Source organism: Podarcis melisellensis, assembly GCF_964234715.1.
Source record: "Podarcis melisellensis genome assembly, chromosome: 4".
NCBI lineage: Eukaryota > Metazoa > Chordata > Lepidosauria > Squamata > Lacertidae > Podarcis > Podarcis melisellensis.
The window spans coordinates 43,929,075-43,951,676 of record NC_138531.1 but is presented as its reverse complement, the minus strand read 5'-3'; the positions used below and the strand labels follow the sequence as shown (position 1 = coordinate 43,951,676).

General features: G+C 39.3%; 1 protein-coding gene across 5 annotated transcripts in view; it reads right to left on the bottom strand.

Annotated features, from left to right (window-relative positions):
• IL1RAPL1 (interleukin 1 receptor accessory protein like 1) overlaps positions 1-22,602 on the bottom strand; it is a 638,619-nt gene that overhangs the window by 247,974 nt on the left and 368,043 nt on the right. The window lies entirely within an intron of this gene.

The window sequence follows — 22,602 nt, the reverse complement described above, 5'->3', positions numbered from 1 at the left end:
CCCAACCTATTCGCATAAGTCTAAAGAGAGCCTACCTCCATTCCCTGGCTCTCTCCTGACATTCAGACTAATGCTGGTAGATCAGGAACAGAGCGCATTGTCTGATGGTCTACTTAACAATCTGCTTTCATTGTACCTGCTACAATCACTGGCAAGGGACTCAGTTTTATGTTTTGTCAAGAATAGAATTGTGACATAATAACAAGGCACTATCTTTTTATTTGGGCTTGGCTGAGTTGTTTGTTTAGTTAGAAAGCTTATATTGTGCCCCACTATATAGCCCTGAGGGGCCCTCAAAGCAGTTCTTCTGAGGCAAGGGATGGCGTGAGGGACCACAATGCACTCAGCCCATTAAGGAGAAACAATGTCCTTAGCATTCTTAATGATGGCACTTCTCCTTCTTATATAGGGATTCTTCTACCTGAATATGACTTTCAGAGCCAGACTATATGGGACTTAGAAGGAAAAGGGATGCAGGTAGCGCTGTGGTCTAAACCACTCGTAAGGTCAGCAGTTTGAATCCACGCTATGGGGGGAGCTCCAGTTGCTCTGTCCCAGCTGCTGCCAACCTAGCAGTTCAAAAGCATACCAGCACAAGTAAATAGGTGCCACTGCGGTGGGAAGGCGAACAGTGTTTCCATGTGCTCTGGCTTCTGTCACGGTGTTCCGTTGTGCCAGAAGCAGTTTAGTCATGCTGGCCACATGACCCGGAAAGCTGTCTGTAGACAAACACTGGCTCCCTCAGCCTGAAAGCGGAGAGGAGTGCCCACCCTATACAGTGGTACCTTGGGTTACAAACACTTTGGGCTAACCTGGAAGTAGTACGTTGGGTTAAGAACTTTACCTCAGGATGAGAACAGAAATCGTGTGCCGGTAGCGTGGCGGCGGCAGGAGGCCCCATTAGCTAAAGTGGTACCTCAGGTTAAGAACAGTTTCAGGTTAAGGGACTTCCGGGTCGGCGCCATCGCCGAATGGCGGGCTCCCTCCGAGCTCCGGAGGGAGCCTGCTCGGCAGGGGCTGGGTCCTACCGCACCGGCGATGCGGGGACCCGTAAAAACCACGGCCACAGAGGCCGTGGACATGGAGACTCGGCTGGCACCGTTAGCGCCCTCCCGACTCGTGAAGAGCCTTTTTAAAGGCTGTGGATCGGGTGCCGGGGAGGAGCGTGGTGCTTTGAGTCCTCTGCTATCCCTGCCGAGCGCAGCCGCGAGCCATCCGGCGGAGAGCGCTGACTTCTTCTATTGAAAATTTGGACCTAAAAGAAGAACCCGTGAGTAATTGGAATATGGACTAAAAAGAGAGCTAAATTTTTTAAAAAATTGGGAGCGAACGGGGGAGGTGGAAAAAAGGAAGTCAGCCCCCCCCTAAATTGTAGAAGAGTCAAAACAAAGGACTGGATAACTAAGATCGAGTGGAACCTTATCTTGCTGAACTAACAACTTCGCGAGGGAAAATTATAAGATTGAGCTGGAGGAGAAAAGTGGAATTTGTATCAAAAAGCAACCCCCCCCCGAACCCCTGGAGCGATCCGTGAAAGTGCCTGGAGAAGAGAAACGGAGGTTTTGACAGCTGTCAAGAGCTGTCAAAACGGAATAATAAAACTGAGACTTTGTTATGAGGACTTTGCCGGCTACATTTGCTATAAATTGAAGATAAATTGTTTCAAATAAGGATTTACAAGTTACTTGGACTGGTGGACGTGATCCGGAAGGGAACATTGTTACTGTAATCCATCTAGAGGAGCTGAGGGATATTGCATGTGTTTTCGACGGGAAACATGAACAGTTGAAGGGAACTCTTAATCTCCTGGGAAACTGCAGAAATGGAGCATTATTTTGTCTACAGAGGGTTTCACCCTACCGGGAACAATGGATCTATCTGTTCAAAACTGAAAGGAACATGACGCAATGTTCTGCTTTTGAACAACAAGCCTCTGTAGAGACACTAGAAGCTTTTGGAAAAAGAACATTTCTGTGAGGGAACAGGGAAGTAAAAAGGAAGAGAATGATTGACAAGAACAAGGAAGCAACAAGAATGGGACAGAGTTGGGGTGGGAACATTTGGGATATCCAGATTTGACAAGCTTATGGTTATAAATTTGGAGTTTTTACTCCTGGTTATAAAAATCTGGATAGAAGAAATGGGCCCCTTTTTGATAGACTCCTCCTAAGACTGGACTGACAAGAACAAGGAAACAACAAGAATGGGACAGAACTGGGGTGGGAACATTTGGGATATCCAGATTTGACAAGCTTAGGGATATAAATTTGGAGTTATTACTCCTGGTTATAAAAGTCTGGATAGAGGAAATGGGCCCCTTTTTTGACAGACTCCTTTTAAGATTGGACTGGCAAGAACAAGGAAATAATAAGAATAGGACAGAATTGGGGTGGGAACATTTGGGATATCCAGATTTGACAAGCTTATGGATATAAATTTGGGGTTTTTACTCCTGGTTATAAAAATCTGGATAGAAGAAATGGGCCCCCTTTTTATTGATAGACCCCTTTTATGATTGGACACGTGCAATTTAAAAAGGCCGGTAAAGGACCAGAGGGATGTGGATTTATTGAAATGTGGGATCTTCAGGAAGAGGTTAGAAGTGGAGGGATAGGAGGAATGCAACAGGGAACGAGGGGAGGGAAATTTGGAATCCAAAGGTTGTAAAACTATTATTTGTTTTTATTTTATTATTATTAGTATTATATTTGAAAGGGGGGAACTCGTGGAAGGGAATAGATCGACCTTAGGGGATGGAAATTTGGATAAATTAAGTTAATGAGGATGAGTGTATTTTGGGAATAAGAATTTGTTGAATTTTATTGTCTTTTTGGAAGATTTGGAACACAAGAGGGGGTGGGGAGGGGAAGTCCTGGATATTGGAAAAAAGTTTATGAATTGGATGTTATTTGTTTTAATTTGGAAAATCTTAATAAAAATTATTTAAAAAAAAAAAAAAAAAGAACAGTTTCAGGTTAAGAACGGACCTCCGGAACAAATTAAGTTCATAACCAGAGGTAGCACTATAGTCAAATTTGACTGGACTTAAATGAAGGAAAGAATTGGAGTGACTTGGTCTTCTTTCTCCATCTCTTCTGTAACTTATAATGGTCTAGGTGGCGTCACAGATTTTACCATTATGAGCTCCAGAGATCAGGTAGCCACATTTCATATACTACAACTACAAAATACGTAGAGAGATGAAGAGTGTTAACCACTTGCAATTGTTTCTTCTCCCAGGCCTATGTAATGAAAGAGACAACATGGAAACTGTTATTGTGAATAGGTCGAATTGCACATTTTGGTTCAAAATCCCAGAACTGCCATCTTTTGTTCGCACACTTTTTTTTACAGATGATCACACTATCAGCCCAGAGCAGAGGCACCCCTTGTACATCTCCTTCATAAACCTGACAAAGACCTTATCAGCTGAAAATTACTCTTCACACTATTCAACAAGATAGGATGTCCACCTAAGCTTCACAATATGATTGTGTCCTTCCACAAGAACATGCCAGGCACTATCCAAAATGATGGCTCATCCTTAGACGCTTTCCCTATAATGAGCTGTGTGAAGCAGAACTGTGTTCTTGCCCCAACTCTCTTTGGCATATAGACAGATAGAGAGATATATATAGTGAAAGGTTATATCTACAAAATATCTACGATGAAGTGGGTTTTTGTTACAATAAAAAGTATTAGCCTTCAAGGAGTTTTTACTGCCATTTCTGTTATAAACAAGGGCAGATTTTTAAAGAAAGCTCCCCCTTTACAAGTTATTAATTCTCTCAGTAACAAAAAACCCATTCAAGAGAATAAAAATATTTTTACGGTCACTTACAGGCTTACACATTTTCTTAGGATTCTTACATATTTATATGGCATAAATCGTATTCTTTTATATACAGCAGTTAAAGGGCATTTATTCACCTTCTGATACCATAGATGGTTGATGGTTTTGGTTGAAATGGGTTTGTCTGTAACTCAGCAGAAAATAAATGAAGTAGCTTGGATCTTCTCGGTTGATAAATTTCGGAGCAGAAATGTTCTGGGGAGACTGCATGCATTTCATTTTGTACTTTAAACTTCCTTAACTTAGTAACAGGGCAAAGCACCTCTTTTAGCCATGAGTGTCTGATATAATTTAAATCTGGAGCTGATTCATGGATTTCACAATTGCACTGTAGTCTCCATGGACATATTCAGAGTAGCCCATTACCGGGTTGATCATAGGTCTGGTTTTAAGGTTTATTTGCTGCTGAATTTAGTTAAAAGGTGAATTAGGTTCAAAATTGGAATTTCCATTAGAATACTGTTCTGAAATAGCTGTCAATCTTCAATTTTAGTTGAATCTACAGCACAATAAATTATGTAAAAGATGCATCATTAAACATTCAGTATCCTTATGATACCTTTCAATGCAAGTAAAACACATAAAATTTGACTTATATTTCATATCTACTTAAAGTCTATTCATATCTTCCTCCTTTCCTCCCTCCCTTTCTCTCACCCACACACCCACACATGTGCATGGTATGGCTGAACACTCATTTGTTTGCCTTGAAAGCCACTAGGGAACCTGTAGGCATTCTTTATACAGTTGAGTTTATATTTGCTCCCTACCAGCAACTTTCAGGGCATGCAGCTGGCTGCATTCTGGCTGTTAAAATATACAGTGCAGATGAAACAGGTTTGGAATTATATGCTCTGATGATTTGGTCCCAGATAAAGTCTGACTGCTGCATTTTAGACCAATGGAAGTTTATAAAATCGTGTAGATAGAACTGCAGTAGTCCAGTCTTGCATAGATAATTTATACTGATTCGGGCTTCTCTAAGAAAAGCTATTTTATAAATTGGAGCGGATAAGCACTCCTAGCAACTGCTGCCACCTAGGCACCCATAAGCATTGAATACAGGAGATCTCCCAAGTTGCATACCTATGCTTTAGAGAAAGTGCAACCTCTCCCATGACCTTTACATACTTATCCTTTATAGTGGAATAGTTTTATGTTTTGCAGGGGGGGCATGTTGCCACATGACATCAGCATCATTCAGCTAATATTCCAGAATAATGCACTTAAAACCCTGCATTTTCTTATACCACGAAAAAACTGACTTTTGTGAACAATACAGAATGGATCCTAAATATTTTCAGTTGTGCGGCGTGTGTACAAGCATCATCCTGCTTTTGGTGTGGAGGGGGTGGGAGCTGGGGGGGTGTTTTGCTCTTCACAGGCACTGCCACTCTGTTGGAGCAGCTTTCCTTCATGTCCAGCAAGAACTTTGCCGTAACACCAATAGCTGTGTACTTTGTGTACTTTATTTGTGTGCAAATAATTACCATCTGCGGCTTAGTTTGTGGGTAATGTGAAAAAGTGAAAGGCTTGATAGGCTGAGACAAAGAATACTTTGGAGAAAACATCTGGTGCTCTTTTTCAGTAAATCATGTCAGCCTGTCCTGCACACATGGAAACAAAAGATGCAGTGGTGCAGAACAGGATCAGTGTGTGCATTTGTTCTTCCTTCTGCTTTGGCTATTTTCATCGAGGTCTGTGATAAGAGCAGACAGATAGGCTAGGCCACAAAAAGATTTCAAATTCATCGTGTGGAACAGTTGTTTCAACAGGTAAAATGAAAAGGGTGGGGGGAAGAAACCCTACAGGAGATCTCTTGAGGTTTAGGAATCCCACAAGAAATCACTTGAGGCTGACAAGTAGAAAAGTGGACACGAAGCACAAACATGAAATCCATTTCCTAGACCTTAAAACACACACACACACACTGTTGACAATGTCACCAATGGCATTTATATACACCTACCCATGTCAACAGAACTATGCCAATCTAGAAACAGTAAAAAAATAATAATATGGTGATATTTGTCACAATGGGTATTTGCTAAGACTTCTAGCAGATATTTCCTGACAGATTATTTATTGAGCATCAGGCACACTGACACAGTGTGCCCGAAACTCGCAAGCTACAGGAAGATTGTGCCAAGCCCTATGCTCATTCCTGCTTGTCCAACTGGCAGCATGGGGAATTATTACAGTGCCAACATATGAATAAAAAACTCTTCACTGTTTTTGTGTCCTGCACTTCAAGCTAAACAATAAATCATTGCTCTAGCAGGATGGTAAGCTGCCTCTTAGGTGCAGCCTAATCTAAAGCATGTGATAACAAGCAAATATTTTTTCCAGGTATGCAACATTTGAATTTTTATGAGGTAAATGTGAGAATATTATGATGTGAACAATATCTGGTATGAAAATAGTTAACCGTATGAAGGAAGCGGGGAACCAAAGAGTTGCATGTGGGTTCTGCTGGTAGTTAAACTGCTACTATTGCTAAAATGGTGACTATGAGCACATTCACACCATACATTTAAAGCTCTGGCAGGGGAAATAGGGGTCTCCTAACCATGCTCAGCACGCTTGATAAACAATAAATTGAATTATCTCTGATTTTCAGACACTAGCCTTTTTTATTAAAAAAAACAAGTGCAAAAGCATAACAGTAAAGAGTTTCTGAACTTACTAACTCAGTTCTGATTTAGCATGAGACTTTTCTTTTTTTAAAAATGCCCTGCTAAGGCAAATTTCAAAGCAAATGCAGTTCAATGTTCTCATATTGCAAGTTGTAAGGGGTTGCAGTGGGGAGAGTGAATTATGACAACCTTGCAGTGTTGTTCATAATGAATACTGCAAGTTAGGCTCTGAGTGATTTACACAAAGCCCTGTGTTGTTGTCACGACCCTTATTGGAGGTTGGGATCTGTGTACCAATAAGCAAATGAACTTAAATGACATCAGTGTTTATTAGAAAACCTAGAAGAACCATTTATACATGTGTTAAGTCCTGCAAATTTAACATCATTCATATGACAAGCACAACTTTAATGACTGGGAAATTTGTTTTTTTTTTTTAGCATTACAGATTTTGGAGTGTGGAGAAATACTCTCATTTTAAAATAAGAAGGAAGATAGGTAGGAAAGTAGGTAGATATGATATGGGGAAAATAGGCTGTATGTTGAGACCCTTCCAACCCCTGGATCCAGCAGGTGTTGAAATATAAGTTAGGCTGGCTTCTTGATGAGGTGATTGCCTGGGTGATGGGCCATTGGGGGGGTAAGAAAGGGGTCTGTGTGAGATGGCAACTGGGTGGTGAAATGGCAAGTTGTGGTTAGATAGAAGAACAATACCAGAGGTGAGGGCAGAGAGTTTTCAATGATGTGAGCTACAAACAAGAGTAGTAAGCTGGAGAGACAGTAAGTGCAATGTTTTGATTTCTATTTGAAGGCAAGGCTGTGGCTATGGAAGAAGCAAGGTCCTTTGGGGATGTTAAGGTTGTGAACCCCTCCATTGTATGCTGAGGTTGTATATATGTGTAAATAAACCTTATGTCATAGACACTTCAGTCTCCACTATGCCTTATTAACTCTGGGTAAGCAACCTGGAGCCCCTGGTATGTTGCACCGCTCAGAGATTGGGGTGGCATGCAACAATATGTACATATATGGTCAGGTTTTAACTGAATTTGAACCACTCTCATGCAATGTGAAGTCTAGTGAAAAAAGTGAAAAATGAAATTATAAACCTTTTCCTGACTAGTAATAAAAATAACCGCAGACTGTGAACTCAAAGTTCTTTCAAAAATCAAGTTAGTTCAGTCTGATCTAGGCAAACTCCATATTTAGGGACTTTTCCCAAATGTCAACCGTTTGTTCTTTCTTGTGTCGCAGGATCTTTTTTGAATTCTGTTTCTCATGCACACGCCTTCAGTCATTTTCTATGTGGCTTCTATCTTTATATTGTTCTTAACAGCACAACAAAGTGTAGAATCATTTAATATCGATCATGCCAAAGAGAGTTGTCCAGTCTAACATATTGTACGTTGTTTGGCTGACGCGGGTGGGGAGACAACATGAACTGTACCACACACCAATCCTTTTCAGCTACGTGCTTTAAAAAGGAGCACAAAGATTGTGATAAAACAAACATTAGCAATATTGCTGAAACAGAAGGCAACAACATGGCCAGGATGGTGGGTAGAAACCCTCCTTCTCTCCTGAAAATTCAGGAACAGATACAGCCACCCGCCTACCATCCAACTGTGCTGTTATCATATTTGCTGCTTTAGCATTTCAGACAAAATCAGTCTCAGGAGATCCTAAACTCAGCCAGTCTGTGGAATATAGAGGCATAGGAAGCTGCCATATAATGAATCAGGCTATTGGTACAACTAGCTTAGTACTGTCAACACTGACTAGTAGTGAATCGCCAGGTTTCTAGGCAGGGGATATTCCTTGCCCTACCTGGAGATGCCGGGGACTGAACCTGAGGCCTGCCATGTGAAACAAAAGCACTGAGCTACAGCTGTTCTTGGGACCGCATCAGTCTGTGCTGGTTATGTGATCATTGCACTACTTTTTGATATCTCAAAATCAGTTTTAACTTTTTACAGATTACTCCAATGTTCTTTATATATTATTTTAACAATTGATCATTGTGTCTTAATTTTAAATATGCCTACACTGAAGGTAAAAGGATGATCAATAATAAGAATCATAGTCAACTAAGTCTGCAATCTAGTACATATTCTTTCTTGCTTGAGAGTAAGTACCGTTGAACTCAGTGGGAATTATGAGTAGACAAGCATAGGATTGTGCTGCAAAGCAATTTCCCACTCGATAGTGGTAATACATTTCTGTCATTCTAAAATTGCTGACCAGAGTAATTAAATATGATATTTTGCATGTATCCTTCACTAAAACATAAGTATGTGTGTGTGCGTGCACCCACCCACCCGCATACCCACACACAATTTAAATTAAAATTGGTGCCAATTACTCATGGGAAAGCCTGGCATAGCAGCCTACTTAGAAAGTAGTTCTTCAGTGTCAAGCTTTGTTTGATTGTTATGAACAGCGCTGTATAATTTAAAAAAGCCTTAATATCTTGCACATATATCTCCACCATCAAATCAATATTTATACACATAATTCATTTTGGAAAGATTTAGACATATTCATTGACCAAATCATTTTCTGATGCCATGCAGAGGGAGGGTAAAGTTGCCTCAAACATAATTTGTTTTAACATGCCAATTCATTTAAATGCTGATTAATATGAATTTTTCAATAATGTAGGCAGAACTAATTGGGTAAGAAAGACTCACATAAATGGCCTACCTCCATAGTTCCAGTATTAATATACACTATTCGACATGCTGCTGGGTGCATGCATGTGAATTGGAACTCAATACGGAGAGGATGCAGCAGCATTTCTGTTACCAAGAGCAAGTGCAGAAATTGTTAGCAGAGCCATCTGAATACAGTGGTACCTCGGGTTAAGTACTTAATTCATTCCGGAGGTCCGTTCTTAACCTAAAACTGTTCTTAACCTGAAGCACCACTTTAGCTAATGGGGCCTCCTGCTGCTGCCGCGCCGCTGGAGCACGATTTCTGTTCTTATGATGAAGGAAAGTTCTTAACTTGAAGCACTACTTCTGGGTTAGCGGAGTCTGTAACCTGAAGCATATGTAACCTGAAGCATATGTAACCCAAGGTACCACTGTAATGCAAGTCCGATTTCAGAGGAAAAACAAAATGATAATATTTAAGAATAAATAAACCAGAGGGGTTCTGTCTTTTAGTTAGATCATGCTTTGCTCATAGCAGGGATATTCAACAACTAAACCTTCAGAGGAAAACTCCCTCAAAACTGCACAGCTAATCAGAACTTGAGTTATCTCAGGAAAGATAATGCCCTTCTGACTGGTTGGCAGTCAATACCTCTCCCACCCCCATCCTCTGCATTCAGGGGTGTAGGAAAGGGGGGCAGCGGGGGAGATCTGCCCCGGGTGTCATCCCTGAGGGGGAGTGACAAAATCCCCCCAGGCACAATCGTCACCACGCCGGATGGCACCCTGGCATGATCGCGGACGAGCCAGATTGCGCCCCTGGTATGATCATGGGTACAATTGCTCCTGCTCCCAGGTGCACAGCATGTGCACCACCCTGGGTGTTGGAGCGGCTAGCTCCGCCGCTGTCTGCATTGGCTGACTGTCAACAGAATTAACCCTTAGGTTACTAACTAGTCTTTAGGTTACTAACCCTAAGGATTCCTCTGTTGCACCTCAAGCAGAAACTGAGAGCCTGTTGGTTCCCATTAAGGATTTGGAATGGCATGTGAGAATGTGTTCCCTCTCCACAGCAAGAATTGCCATCATTGCCTTAACCATGGCTAAGGCTTACATCCAATTAGAAACTAGGGTTTGAAAACCAGGTTCAACCCTTGGTTAACAGCAAATGCAGATCAATCATGGTTATTTGCTTTACACTTCCACTGACCCAGAAAGAGAATGGAAAGATGAAATTCCGACTAACAACAGGAAGAACTTTGTGGCCGTAGCAGCTGTGTGACAGTGGAACAGACTCCCACGAGAGGTGGTGGACCTCCTTCCTTGGAGGTTCTGAAGCAGATGGTGAATTGCCTTCTCTCATGTATGATTTAACTGATTTAAAGGCTTCTTGCTTCTTTCATTTTGGGAATATCTTTTAAAAATTCATTTGTTTTTAAATACATATCTTAGTCTGAAAGAGCTGGTTTCTAATGAAGGTAAGAAGGATGCAACATTTAGATTCAAAGAGGATTGACATTTTTTACAGCAGCTCAATTTGAAAACATGTCCAAAATGAGTTACATAAAGAAGTCCTTAATCATATTGATAGAGCCTCCACAGCAAGGAGCATAGTTTATGTCAGGCAACAAGCCTGATAATATCTGGCTTTCAGTTTAAGCAAGATGCGGAGTCTTTATTGAAGTAAATTAAGCTCAAGAGTTGGCAGACACAACCTATCAAGGGTACTTCATAGGATTGTTGATTTAAACTAATAATAACAACTGTTATAGAGCTGCACCTTAAGAACTGGCTAAGTTATTGTTACAGCACATCTCAATTTTTTCAGCTTAGTACAGTATTATTTAAATTCAAAGGAAATAGTAAAGAAGACACAATCACTTGCTACTCCAAAAACATATTTAACTGCTTTCCCCAACTATGCAGAAATTACTTACTTTTTCACACCTATGTATAAGAAAATTAGTGTCTGATCATCAAGCATCATAAGCATCCTCATCAGGCCATCCGCTGGATGTTTAAATACATACAAGAAAGAATATGCAATCTTGCACAATGGAATACAATTGTATGAATCTTTCTATCATCTCAGTAAAGTGGTTCAAGGTACAACTCTTGGAACTAACATAAATGTTGTTGCCTTCATCATTTGTATGTCAGTGACTTAACAGGGCCACCGCTTAACAAGCATCATTTCCCCACCTGACTCCTCCATCCTTCCACTCATCAACAGGTGTGAAGTAAGACAACTTTTCACAAAGAACAGTACAGTCATACCTTGGATCTTAAATGCCTTGGCTCCTGAACAAATCGGCTCCCGAATGATCAAAACCCAGAAGTGAGTGTTCAGGTTTTCGAACGTTCTTTTGGAAGCCAAATGTCCAACGGGACTTATTTGGCTTCCGATTGGCTCTAGGAGCTTCCTGCAGCCAATCAGAAGCCACGCTTTGGTTTCTGAACATTTTGGAAGTCAAATGGACTTCCAGAACGGATTCCATTCAACTTCCAAGGTACGACTGTATTCAGTATATTTTTTATAAAGAAGTGATAGATTTATTTATATATAGTGTACAGATAGCAATAAAGCAAAGTTCCTTGGATATTTCTACCGATGTACTTCAAGGATCATTTGTAAGCGCCAAACTGGTAGCTTGCCTTCTGTTACCTATTCCAAATTCATTTTCTCTATGGAGATTACCATCCAGGTCACCAGTTAGTGCTAACTGTAACAGTGCTCTTTCTCTCTCTCTCTCTTTTTAACAGTCTGTACATTTGTCATCCTGGAATTAGAAAAGAGCATCAAAGTGGATTTTTAAAGAGCAAACTGCCATTTGAGATTAGTATCATTTGGTCACTATCAACCAGGATCAGTTTTGAACTGATGACCTAATGTTGAAAAGCTATTTTTCCTATTAATCAAAGAGTTTTCTCTGATTCTGTTTCAGAGCTGGCTAGCCTGCAGGATGTACAACAATCTATGAAACTAAAGGTTAAAAACAAAATGGAGATTTGAGCAAATACCATTTATGAGAAGTATGTATAATCCTGTACACATTGCATTGTAATTGTATAATAATGAAAAATTCCCATAATTATCCACCTATTACTGCTCCCCATAGTTGGCCAGCGTGACAAGCTGCATCTGGCGAGCCAGCGCAGCACACGGAACACCGTTTACCTTGCCGCTGGTAAGCGGTCCCTATTTATCTACTTGCACCCGGTGGTGCTTTCGAACTGCTGGGTTGGCAGGCGCTGGGACCGAACGATGGGAGCGCACCCCGCCGCGGGGATTCGAACTGCCGACCATGCGATTGGCAGGTCCTAGGCACCACCTGTGTCCCTATTTTGCTTCACTACAAGAACATATTTGGCTGTTATCCATTTTCATGCATAGTTGTTGTTAGAGATGGACAAAACAAACATAATCTTGTACTTGTGCCTCACACACAAGTAGATCAGTGAGTCTATTCCTACAGTCTGCATATGCGGGCAGCCATCTTTCCCCCCATGAAATGTCCCTGGTGGTCATTAGTCATTTAACATCCAGTTTAATATAATTTTTGGAATGTAGATTCTTATTTCTATAAATAGAATTTAGCAAGTGGCATAAGGCTCTCTTTACATATGCCCATCAGCTATACTTCTCAGTGAGACTCAATAAAGTAAGCAGTGACTCCTTTCATAATTTCAGATAGTTTCTACCCCCTCCCCAAGCAAGTAGCATATAATTGGGGGGAGGGGTGTAATTGTGGGAGTGGGGGTGGCCCAGCCTTAATTTACACTGCTTTTGGGTTGGTTTTTTTTTTTTAAGAAAAATCCAATTTAGCAAGCACATTAAAGCAAACAATAATCTTTCTTTCCCTCTTGTTTACACAGAATGAACAATTTCATTTTTTCTGCTCATGTTAGCAAGGCCAAGGTATTATTATGATCCTCTAGTAGCTGTATAATATCTCGTGTCTGAGCTAAAAGCATATACAGGATGTTTAGAATTCAACAAACATGTTATTTTTCTGTCTCCACTGAATAATCCATAAATATATGTAAAAAGAAAACAAAGATCCATGAAAACAAACCTTTATGCTACACTGCCATGGCTGTCACCAATTACTGCCATCATCCTTAGTATTTCAGGCCATCTTCACATGTCACAAATCTGTAACAATTCTGAGAGCTTGAGCATATGAGAATTCTGTAAAGGGTGTTGTACAGGGTGAGTCTTTTAAAAGAGGCCCTGTGGAACATGTGTACTCTGTATCCACGGGGCCTCTTTAAAGGACTCACCCTGTATAATTCTATGCATATGAAATCTTAAATGTAAATTATTTGTTTCTTCTTGAATAGCAGATTATGCCAGAGAGGATAAATAGGTTTGGTATTTCTATCTTTTATTTCATTTTAGAGAAATCCCTTATATAGTGTATACGTAATTACCATTTTGCATAGGGGTTACATTCCTGATCTCTGTGTGCGTCAGTGGAGCACACGGAAGCCCACCCCATCTCACCCCTAATTCTGGCCACATCTGGGTTGTGGCAATCTGCATGTGCACAGTCACACACATACTGAATGTACATACAATTAATCATCATCACCACCACCACCATCATTTATTTATACCCTGCCCATCTGGCTGGGTTTCCCCAGCCACTCTGGGTGGCTTCCAACCGAATATTAAAAACAATACAGCGTCAGACATTTTAAACTTCCCTAAACAGGGCCGCCTTGAGTTATCTTTTAAAAGTAAAATAGTTGTTTATTGCCTGGACATCTGCTGGGAGGGCATTCCGCAGGGCAGGCGCCACTACCGAGAAGGCCCTCTGCCTGGTTCCCTGTAACTTGGCTTCTCGCAGCAAGGGATCTGCCAGAAGGCCCTCGACACTGGACCACTGGATCATCAGTGGATGATGGGGGTGGATGGTGGGGGCTCCTTCAAGTATACAGGACCGAGGCCGCTTAGGGCCTTAAAGGTAAGAACCAACACTTTGAATTGTACTCAGAAACGTACTGGGAGCCAATGAAGATCTTTCAGGACCGGTGTTATATGGTCTCGGTGGCCACTCCCAGTCACCAGTCTAGCTGCTGCATTCTGGATTAATTGCAGTTTCCGAGTCACCTTCAAAGGTAGCCCCACATAGAGCGCTTTGCAGAAGTCCAATTGTTGTTTCCTGTATATGCATGTGTAATGCAGTCATGATAACTGAAGCATGAGCTGGAAGATTTTAACCAAATTCAGCGTGTACTGTGTAGGGCTTTTGCAGTACCAGTGTTGGGCTACAAATTATTATTTGTTTATTATTTTGGAATTTTGTCACATATGTCTTCAACAAACTGCCTGACTGAGGTGAAATTTCAAACACAAGACCTTAACTTCTGTACTGGTGTTGTGACATAAAGATACGTATATGAATATTATGTACTTGAAAACGCTCAATATGACCCGTGTACAGTGGGAGGCCTTGTAGTGTACAGTCTCTGCAGGACTGTGTTCTGTGCACAGCCAGGCTTCCTGGTCCAAGCTGAATGTTCTATTGGCAGCATAGCATTGAATTACATTTACTGGTTGACTGATATAGTCAAAAGCCTGATAACTGTAAATGCAAAACATTGCAAAACTTGCACTACAATCTTTGTATTGCTATGCAGGAGCTTAGTTTAAAAAGAAAAAAATATCACTGTTTCCGTGTCTTAAAACAGGTTTTTTGTGTGCTTTTTTGTATTCATTTTCCTCCAGAACCAATTTAGAAATTCCATGCTTAAAGGGGGTAAGCAGTGAGCAGTATCAGGGAAGGAAGAAGGGAGGAAGGTGCTGACAAAAAATAATAATTGATAGACATTTTTATATTTCAGATTTCCATTTTCACTCATATAAAAAAGGCAGAATATGAAGGAAATCCATCGATTTCTATCAGTCCTCAGTCTTATTTTCATGAATTCATATCTCTCATTTTAAAATTAATCCAGTTCTTCATATGAATTAAATGCACCAAATAGAGAAAAACTATACAAAAGGAATGAAAAATGTCACTGCTGGTTCCAATCTCTTCTCTGTATTCAAACAATTACCATGTATTATCAACCTCCCAACAGAAGAGCAAACTAATATGTGATATTGTTTTGCTATCCTATACCCAGGAGAAGTAAAAGTGAATACTGGGAGAAACACATAAAAGATATTATTTTAAATATTATAATACATTTTAGATATCTTCTCTCTTTAATAAGAAAGCCTGTGGGGGAAATTTCCCAATGTTTTGGGGAATTCGAATTAAAGAAAGGGGATTAAATACATAAAGTTTGCTGAGAGTAAATCAATGATTTTTGTTTATTATGATTTTAAATGCTACTAAATGAAGGAATGTACAGGATATGCTTTATATTCCTCCTTTATTAGCACTGTAGCTATAATTTAAAAGTTTACAGTATTCTACTGTTTCAGAAAATAAAAACTACCAAGCCATATCAGAGCAAAAGGCAGTGAAGTTTACACTATGTTCTATCTACAGACCAGGCGTTCCACCCTGTTTCTGCATTAATCTATCAAAATAAAATAAAAACGGCATATAAATAAAATTTAAAATTGCATATAAATACATATTTAAATAACTAGATTTAAATGCATTTTCTTTCAAACTAAGAATTTCTCAGTGTATTTTTCTTTAAAATGTATGTTATATTGTATTTTGGCACTTTTTAAAAAGCTGAGAAATATGGTGGCATATTCAGGCAGTGCAAAAGCAAGTGGATAACGAAGTGCTCTTGTGCATGTTAGTCTGGGACCTGTGGATAAGTTTATGGTGGAATTCACAAAGATGAAATTCCTCAAGTATCCCTAAGGTCAGTCAAGATAAGTTCACAAGCATAACACGAGAGAGAGAGAAAGCAGGAACCACACACACACACACACACACACACACACACAGAGAGAGAGAGAGAGAGAGAGAGAGAGAGAATCTCATAATCTTTCTCAGCTTTCAGAGAGCCGAAGCCAATGTCAGCAGACAGAACTTTCACAATATTTTTTTAAAAAATATCTTACGACTATCATCATGTTTTGTGCCAATTGATTTCACAGGTCAATTTTAGCATTCAGACTAACTTAATAAAATACTACTTTATTCACAATTAACTCCAATATTTATTAAAAAGAGGAACGTATAAATAAATCCTCTTCAGATGTTCTTGGTTCTGGGTTAAGTAAATTTGTGTGTTGTGGTATAGGGGCAGAAGGATGAGCATAATAGTTTCCCTCCATCACTGTTCTGATCACATTTAATGAGTTGGAATACAATCTTCTGAAATGGGAAGCCTTCAGCACTTTAAGAAAATGAAGTTTCTAAAATATGTGCAGTCATCTATTACCTACTTCAGATGGTCATCGTCTAGTTTGTGTAGAGTAACAAGAACAACAATGAGGATTGGAAGTGGATCTAACACGTTCATCCTTAAAGCTCTCCCTCACACATGATTACTTAACACAGAGATATTCTGGTTATAATCTAGTGTAAAAGCTCCATGTCTTCAGTGATGGTTTGTTACTCTAACTTTGCATTATAACTTTCTTCTTCTTTTTCAAAATCATTGTATTAATATTCATCAGTTCAGAGAAACCACTATTATCGTCTTACTACGTTTTTTTGCGTTAAGCATATTGTGTCTCTGTGTGTGTGTGTGTGTGTGTGTTGTGACAAAGTGTCATTAAAAACCTAAGTAATTCATTTAATCATGTTTTCACATTGGATAATTTTATCTCCTAAATTTTACAAGTGTTTGTGTAATCCCTATATTTGCATATTTATTGACATTTGCAAGATAGGAAAGAAGAAGTATGAACTGAGCAACCATGCTTACAAGTAAAATATCAGCTTTGGGTATGAGCATCCCAGATACCTTGTTTATTAGAACACCATCTCATATTACTCCCTTAGGAGTATTCTGTACTCTGTGTACACCAATTATCCGAAGTTTCAAGGGAAAGGAGGGTAAATAATAAATGATACTGTAAGGACATTGCTGTTGAGTTTACCATACTCTAGGGGAACGTAATATAAAAATTAAATCTCCTAATTCTGCCACTATAATAGGAAACATTAACATCAAATGTCACTTAACTGCATTTATGAAGGTTAGTTAATAAGCATCGTGGGTACCTTAAGACTGAATTTATTTAATTTTTGTGGAATCTTATTCAACCAGAGGATTATTAGCACAAGATATATTTTTCTTTCTACATAGGATGCTTCTAAAATATCCTCATCCAAATTTCTTCCTGCCGTTTGGAGTTCTGAAGCACCTGCTCTTGTTTGAGAACTGGAACCGATTAATTAGAATTCCTCCATTCACCCACCCACCTTCACAATTTTGTAGATTCAGACTGTACATACACAGCTTGCCTCAGCTTTGAGTTATGCACTGGAAACAAACAAACAAAATTACATGTAATGCTTCCATGATATCCAAAATAGACACTTCTTCCAACTACAATGATATCTTACACCCATTTCAAGCCCATATAGATCTGGTCTCTTCTCTGAAACAATGAATCATGATAAAAAGATTTCTCCTTATCCATTCCTTTTCTGATCCTCTTGGTCACTCTGTGCTGCATTCCATTCTTCCTGAATGGCAATTAAAGCAGGAGAATTAGTAAAATTAATTCTGCACAGAGTTCTGCAGCTTTCTCCCCTCTCCCAGAGACTTATGTGCACATTGATAAAGTACTGACAAAACACCTGGAGTATGGAAGGTGCAATCTTGATGTAATCATAAACATAACTGCATTAAAATTAGTTTTAACAAAAAAAAATTCCTTCCAGTAGCACCTTAAAGACCAACTAAGTCAGTTCTTGGTATGAGCTTTCGTGTGCATGCACACTTCTTCAGATACACTTTAAGGTGCTACTGGAAGGAATTTTTTTTGTTTTGACTATGGCAGACCAACACGGCTACCTATCTGTAACTAAAATTAGTTTTGTTCGTCATTTACTGATAGGCAGATTGGTTAAACACTACCCAAAATGGCAACTTTGTATTCCATAACACCAGACTGGTCTTTGGGTAGCATTTTGTCAATGCACACATATGCTATTAGTAAAGCACTGAACAAAAGGAATCCATTTAATTGTGCACACAGTTCTATCAAGATCACTTTTTATCAATACAAACATTGTTAATATAAAGGATAATGTGCAAAATTTGCACAATCAGTTTCCTTGGTTAATCAAAGGGGAAGGACATCTATATGTGTTGAAAGTATGTTAGCAGCTTGAATGTACTTATTAAAATTATTAGCTTATATTGACTTCATACTGTCGATACTACTAGGGGTGAATAAGACACTCACATTATGAAAGATAGAGTTTATTTAGCAGAAAATCAATTTAGAGGATGGCTGGCTGTATGCTTTAACTGAGATTCCTGCGTGGCAGGGGGTTGGACTAGATGTTCCGTGGGTCTCCTTCCAACTCTACAATTCTATGATTCTATTACTGGACTTTTCTGTTTTGCCTATCATATCACATATTTGTTTGATACATTGTCAGGGAGACTTTTATTACCACTTCTATTGCACCATGTTTCCCAGGTCCCAGGCAGATAAAGATGGTACAAATCTCTTTTTGTAACTATTAAAAGCCCAATGGAATATCTAGAGCACAGAATGTCTTGATCAAAAGGAAGCTTTGGAAACATTCACTGTGCTGCCGCCGCTCATGGGGGTGGAAGGGGAAAATTTAGCTGTTCCCCATCTTGCTAATCCAGGAATCTAGACACAAATAGGAAGATTTAAAGGCTAGGAAGAAGAATATAAAGGGCAATGCTAAATGGCTAGATTATGAAAGGTGCAAGGGACAAAAAAGTAAGTTTTGATTTCTTATTTTAAGGTAAAAGATACAGATATGAATGTTATACGAGGTTTCCTGTATACCCATTTAGAAGCTAGACTTTGGTAGAAGAGTATAGAGTTCTATAACAAGCTCCAAAGAGGCATTGATCTCACTCTCACTGTCACCACTCTGATTATGAAGCAAAGTGTAGGGTAAAGCCATGACCAAAACTGGACAGATTTAAACTAGACTGGGATTGAAAATATTTGCATTTCAAATGGCAAATTTAAATGGCAGTGCTCTGGTGATTCTCTTGGTGTTTTAGAATTTTGATGGCTGCAGGGCTGTACTTACCTTAACACTACAAGGTGACTGAGGCTACTGCATGCATTCCAGGCAACAAATTTCAGGTCAGTCACAAACACACAACTCTGATTCATCTTGTCGTTTATCTGTCAGACTTTGAAACTGTGGGTGAATGTTGTGTTTAATAGCCTCTGTGTAGTTCTGCAGTACTTGTGATGCTTAACATGCTAACATTTATTAGCTGCCAACAACCTTTAATTATAATGGCCACTGAAATATCTCTCAATTAAGTCACATCATTTAATAGCAGTTCAGAAAATGCTCCTGCCATAGAAAAAGGGGAAATTTAATTCTTGATCTACAGCTTTTCTGTTTCCTTTACAAAAGTGTGTAAACTTCTGTGACATTTAATGCAGCACATTTAGGCAACATAATATGTAATAAATGGAAAGTGATCTTTTAAAGCTCTTACAAGTTAAATACAACTGTATCTAGCTGGAGTCATATTGTTACAAGTCATCACACTTTATCTTTCCCATTTACAGTTATGACTACTGTTTCTTTAGTGAGAAAGCAATATTCCTCTGCCCTAATAGTGTAATTTATTATCAGCCAAGAAGATTTCAAGGCAATCTGAATTTTATTACGCTTTCAATATATTTACATTAAAGATGCCTTGATAGTATATTGCTGCAGACAAGTAGCAACGTATTATCATCAGGGGGAGGGGGTATAATTTCCCTTCAGCAAAGATATGTTAGTGTTCCATACATAATACTGAATTTAGCTATATACCTAAGAACATTATGTCAAAACCATTCTATCTAAAGGTGTCTTAGAAGAAAGTGAAGGTGCACAAAATTCAACATTTCAGCTAGATAAATTGAAAATAAATGTAAATGCTGAAGGATCATTGCTGACCCATTAATATAAAAGGACATTTATAGCAATCCCTTCTTCTCCTTTTAATCTGGCTGTCATAGAGATGCATGAAAATGAATTTAATACAACTAGGACTTCCTTGATCGTTTTACTCAGGCTGCATGCCCTGTAATTATATGAAACATTTCTCTCCTAAAGACTACCAGATGTGCACTTGATTTATTGTTGCACTCCTTCATAGAAATATAAGATGGCCATGCTGAATCACGCACCAGATCCTTCCAGCCAAGTAGCCTATTTTCTGACAGTAATCCTCCTCTAGAAACCTCAGAAGAATGGAATGTGGAAACCATTTCCCACAGCTTCTGACATTCAGAAGCATGCCAGCTCTAAATATGAAGAATTCCGATTGCTGTAGAGGTTATTGTTGCAGGTTGAGGCTGTTACAACGGTTAGAGAATCAGTGGTTCATATTTCTACTTGGCGAGAACCTGAAGGGGTGACCTTGAGATAGTCACTATCTGGTAGTCTAGCAAACCTCACAAGGATAAGATGGGTGGGAGATCACTCATGTATGCCACCCAGAATTCCTTGGATAAAGGGTGAAATTAAAAATAAATAATTGAAATTGTTTAAAAAATGTTAATAGAAAAACAAATGTTTAAAGTTTATTTAAAGCGACTTTTATATCTTCTCCCAGCTGCTTGGGAAAGGACTGCAAGAATGTTTAAATAACTCAGGCACACAGGCAAGGTCCCATTCCATCAGTTTTTCTCATGGAATCGGCACTTCCAATTCTATGAGAAAAGAACTATGTAATTAGTCCCTGCAGGAGCTGTTTGTGAATATATAGAATCCATGCAGCTGGAGAACATCTAAAGGGTACCTAAATTGTACATACATTTAGAAATCCAACAACAGTAGTAGGCTTAAGTACCAAAGTGAAGTAGCTTGTTGAACAAGTAGCATTTCAGTATTCACAAATGCTAACCAGCACAAATTGATAGAGGCCAATGAATGTTTCTCTTCCAGACTCGGCAATAAAGAGTTCAAAGGAGTCAGATATACCTGTACTCTGATGTTGCAGGTGACTGCTTGCAAAGGCGTTGTGACTATGTCTAAAAGACCCAAGGTTAAATGACCAGTTCTTTGATCTTTCTGAAAATGTGTGCATTTGTATTTTGGGAGGGAGGAGTGATCATACTTGTATCTACCACCCAAATCAACATACCGTATTTTTACGTCTATAAGACGCCCCCATGTATGAGATGCCCCCTATTTTGGGGGACCCAGATTTAAGAAAATGGGGGAGATGGCCCAGTGTATAAAACGCCCCCTAATTTTTGACATTATTTTTTAGGAAAAAAGCCTAGTCTTATACAGGGAAAAATACGGTATATAATGAATATCTACTTGAAGATATAGTTCAATGCATACAATCTGGGATTCAGAACAACAAAAACCACCATCACTGGGTGTTCTTCATCTCCATGTTGAACAGCACAGGAGCAAGGACCAAGACCCTAAGGTTGTATGCTTCTCCTTCAACGTCTGCCCATACACCACAGGTGTCTGTAGCAAGGGGGCCTTTGCACATCTCGTTGCATGCACGAAGACTTCCTGTATACAGCTTCCTATATATGTGCAAAGGCTCCTTTGCTTCAGACAACCATGCCATGCACACATATGCCATACCAGACACGCCCAGGGTCATGAGTGCGGCTGCTCGGCTATTCAAGACAGGAGTGAATAACAACAGAACTGGGCCAAATAGACTGAATAAGCAGAGAATCAAATTCCAACTCATGCATGCCCTCGATAAAACACATTCTCCCCAGGCTTAAGTTGTGATGATAAAAAACCGGCATGGATCTATATTTCTTAAGTTACATAAATGATTTAAACATAATCATAAATTTGATACGATATAACATCACAATAAAGTTTTCACATACATCTCGACCAGGAATAAATCACAACTATTAATTCCTTTAAAAAGAAAGAAAGATTGAATATATTGGGAGAACTCATTTTCCACATTTTTTTAAAAAAACAACAACAACACACAGATCACTTCACCGCTATATCAGTAGTTTATCTCATTGGATGTTACTGTTGTACAAACACCTGAGCAAACAAGATTTAGGACACCGAAGGAAAAGTAAAATTGGTGAAACTGCAGCAGCATAGTCAGCACAGGGTTTGAAGCAGTGCCAAAACAATTTGCCACAGCCCTTCCTCTCATTTTGCGCAGAACAATCCAAAATAACAGAGAAGAGAAAGGTTCAGAGAAAGGAGTTTATGCATATTTATTTTATTTTACTTGCCTACTCCCTCCTTTTGTGTCTCCATTGTTCCAGTCTTTGTCAGATAGCAAACTTGCAGTACTTCGCCATTTCCTGCCATAAGCTCCTTATTTTGTTAATTGCTCAGTACCAAAATTAATA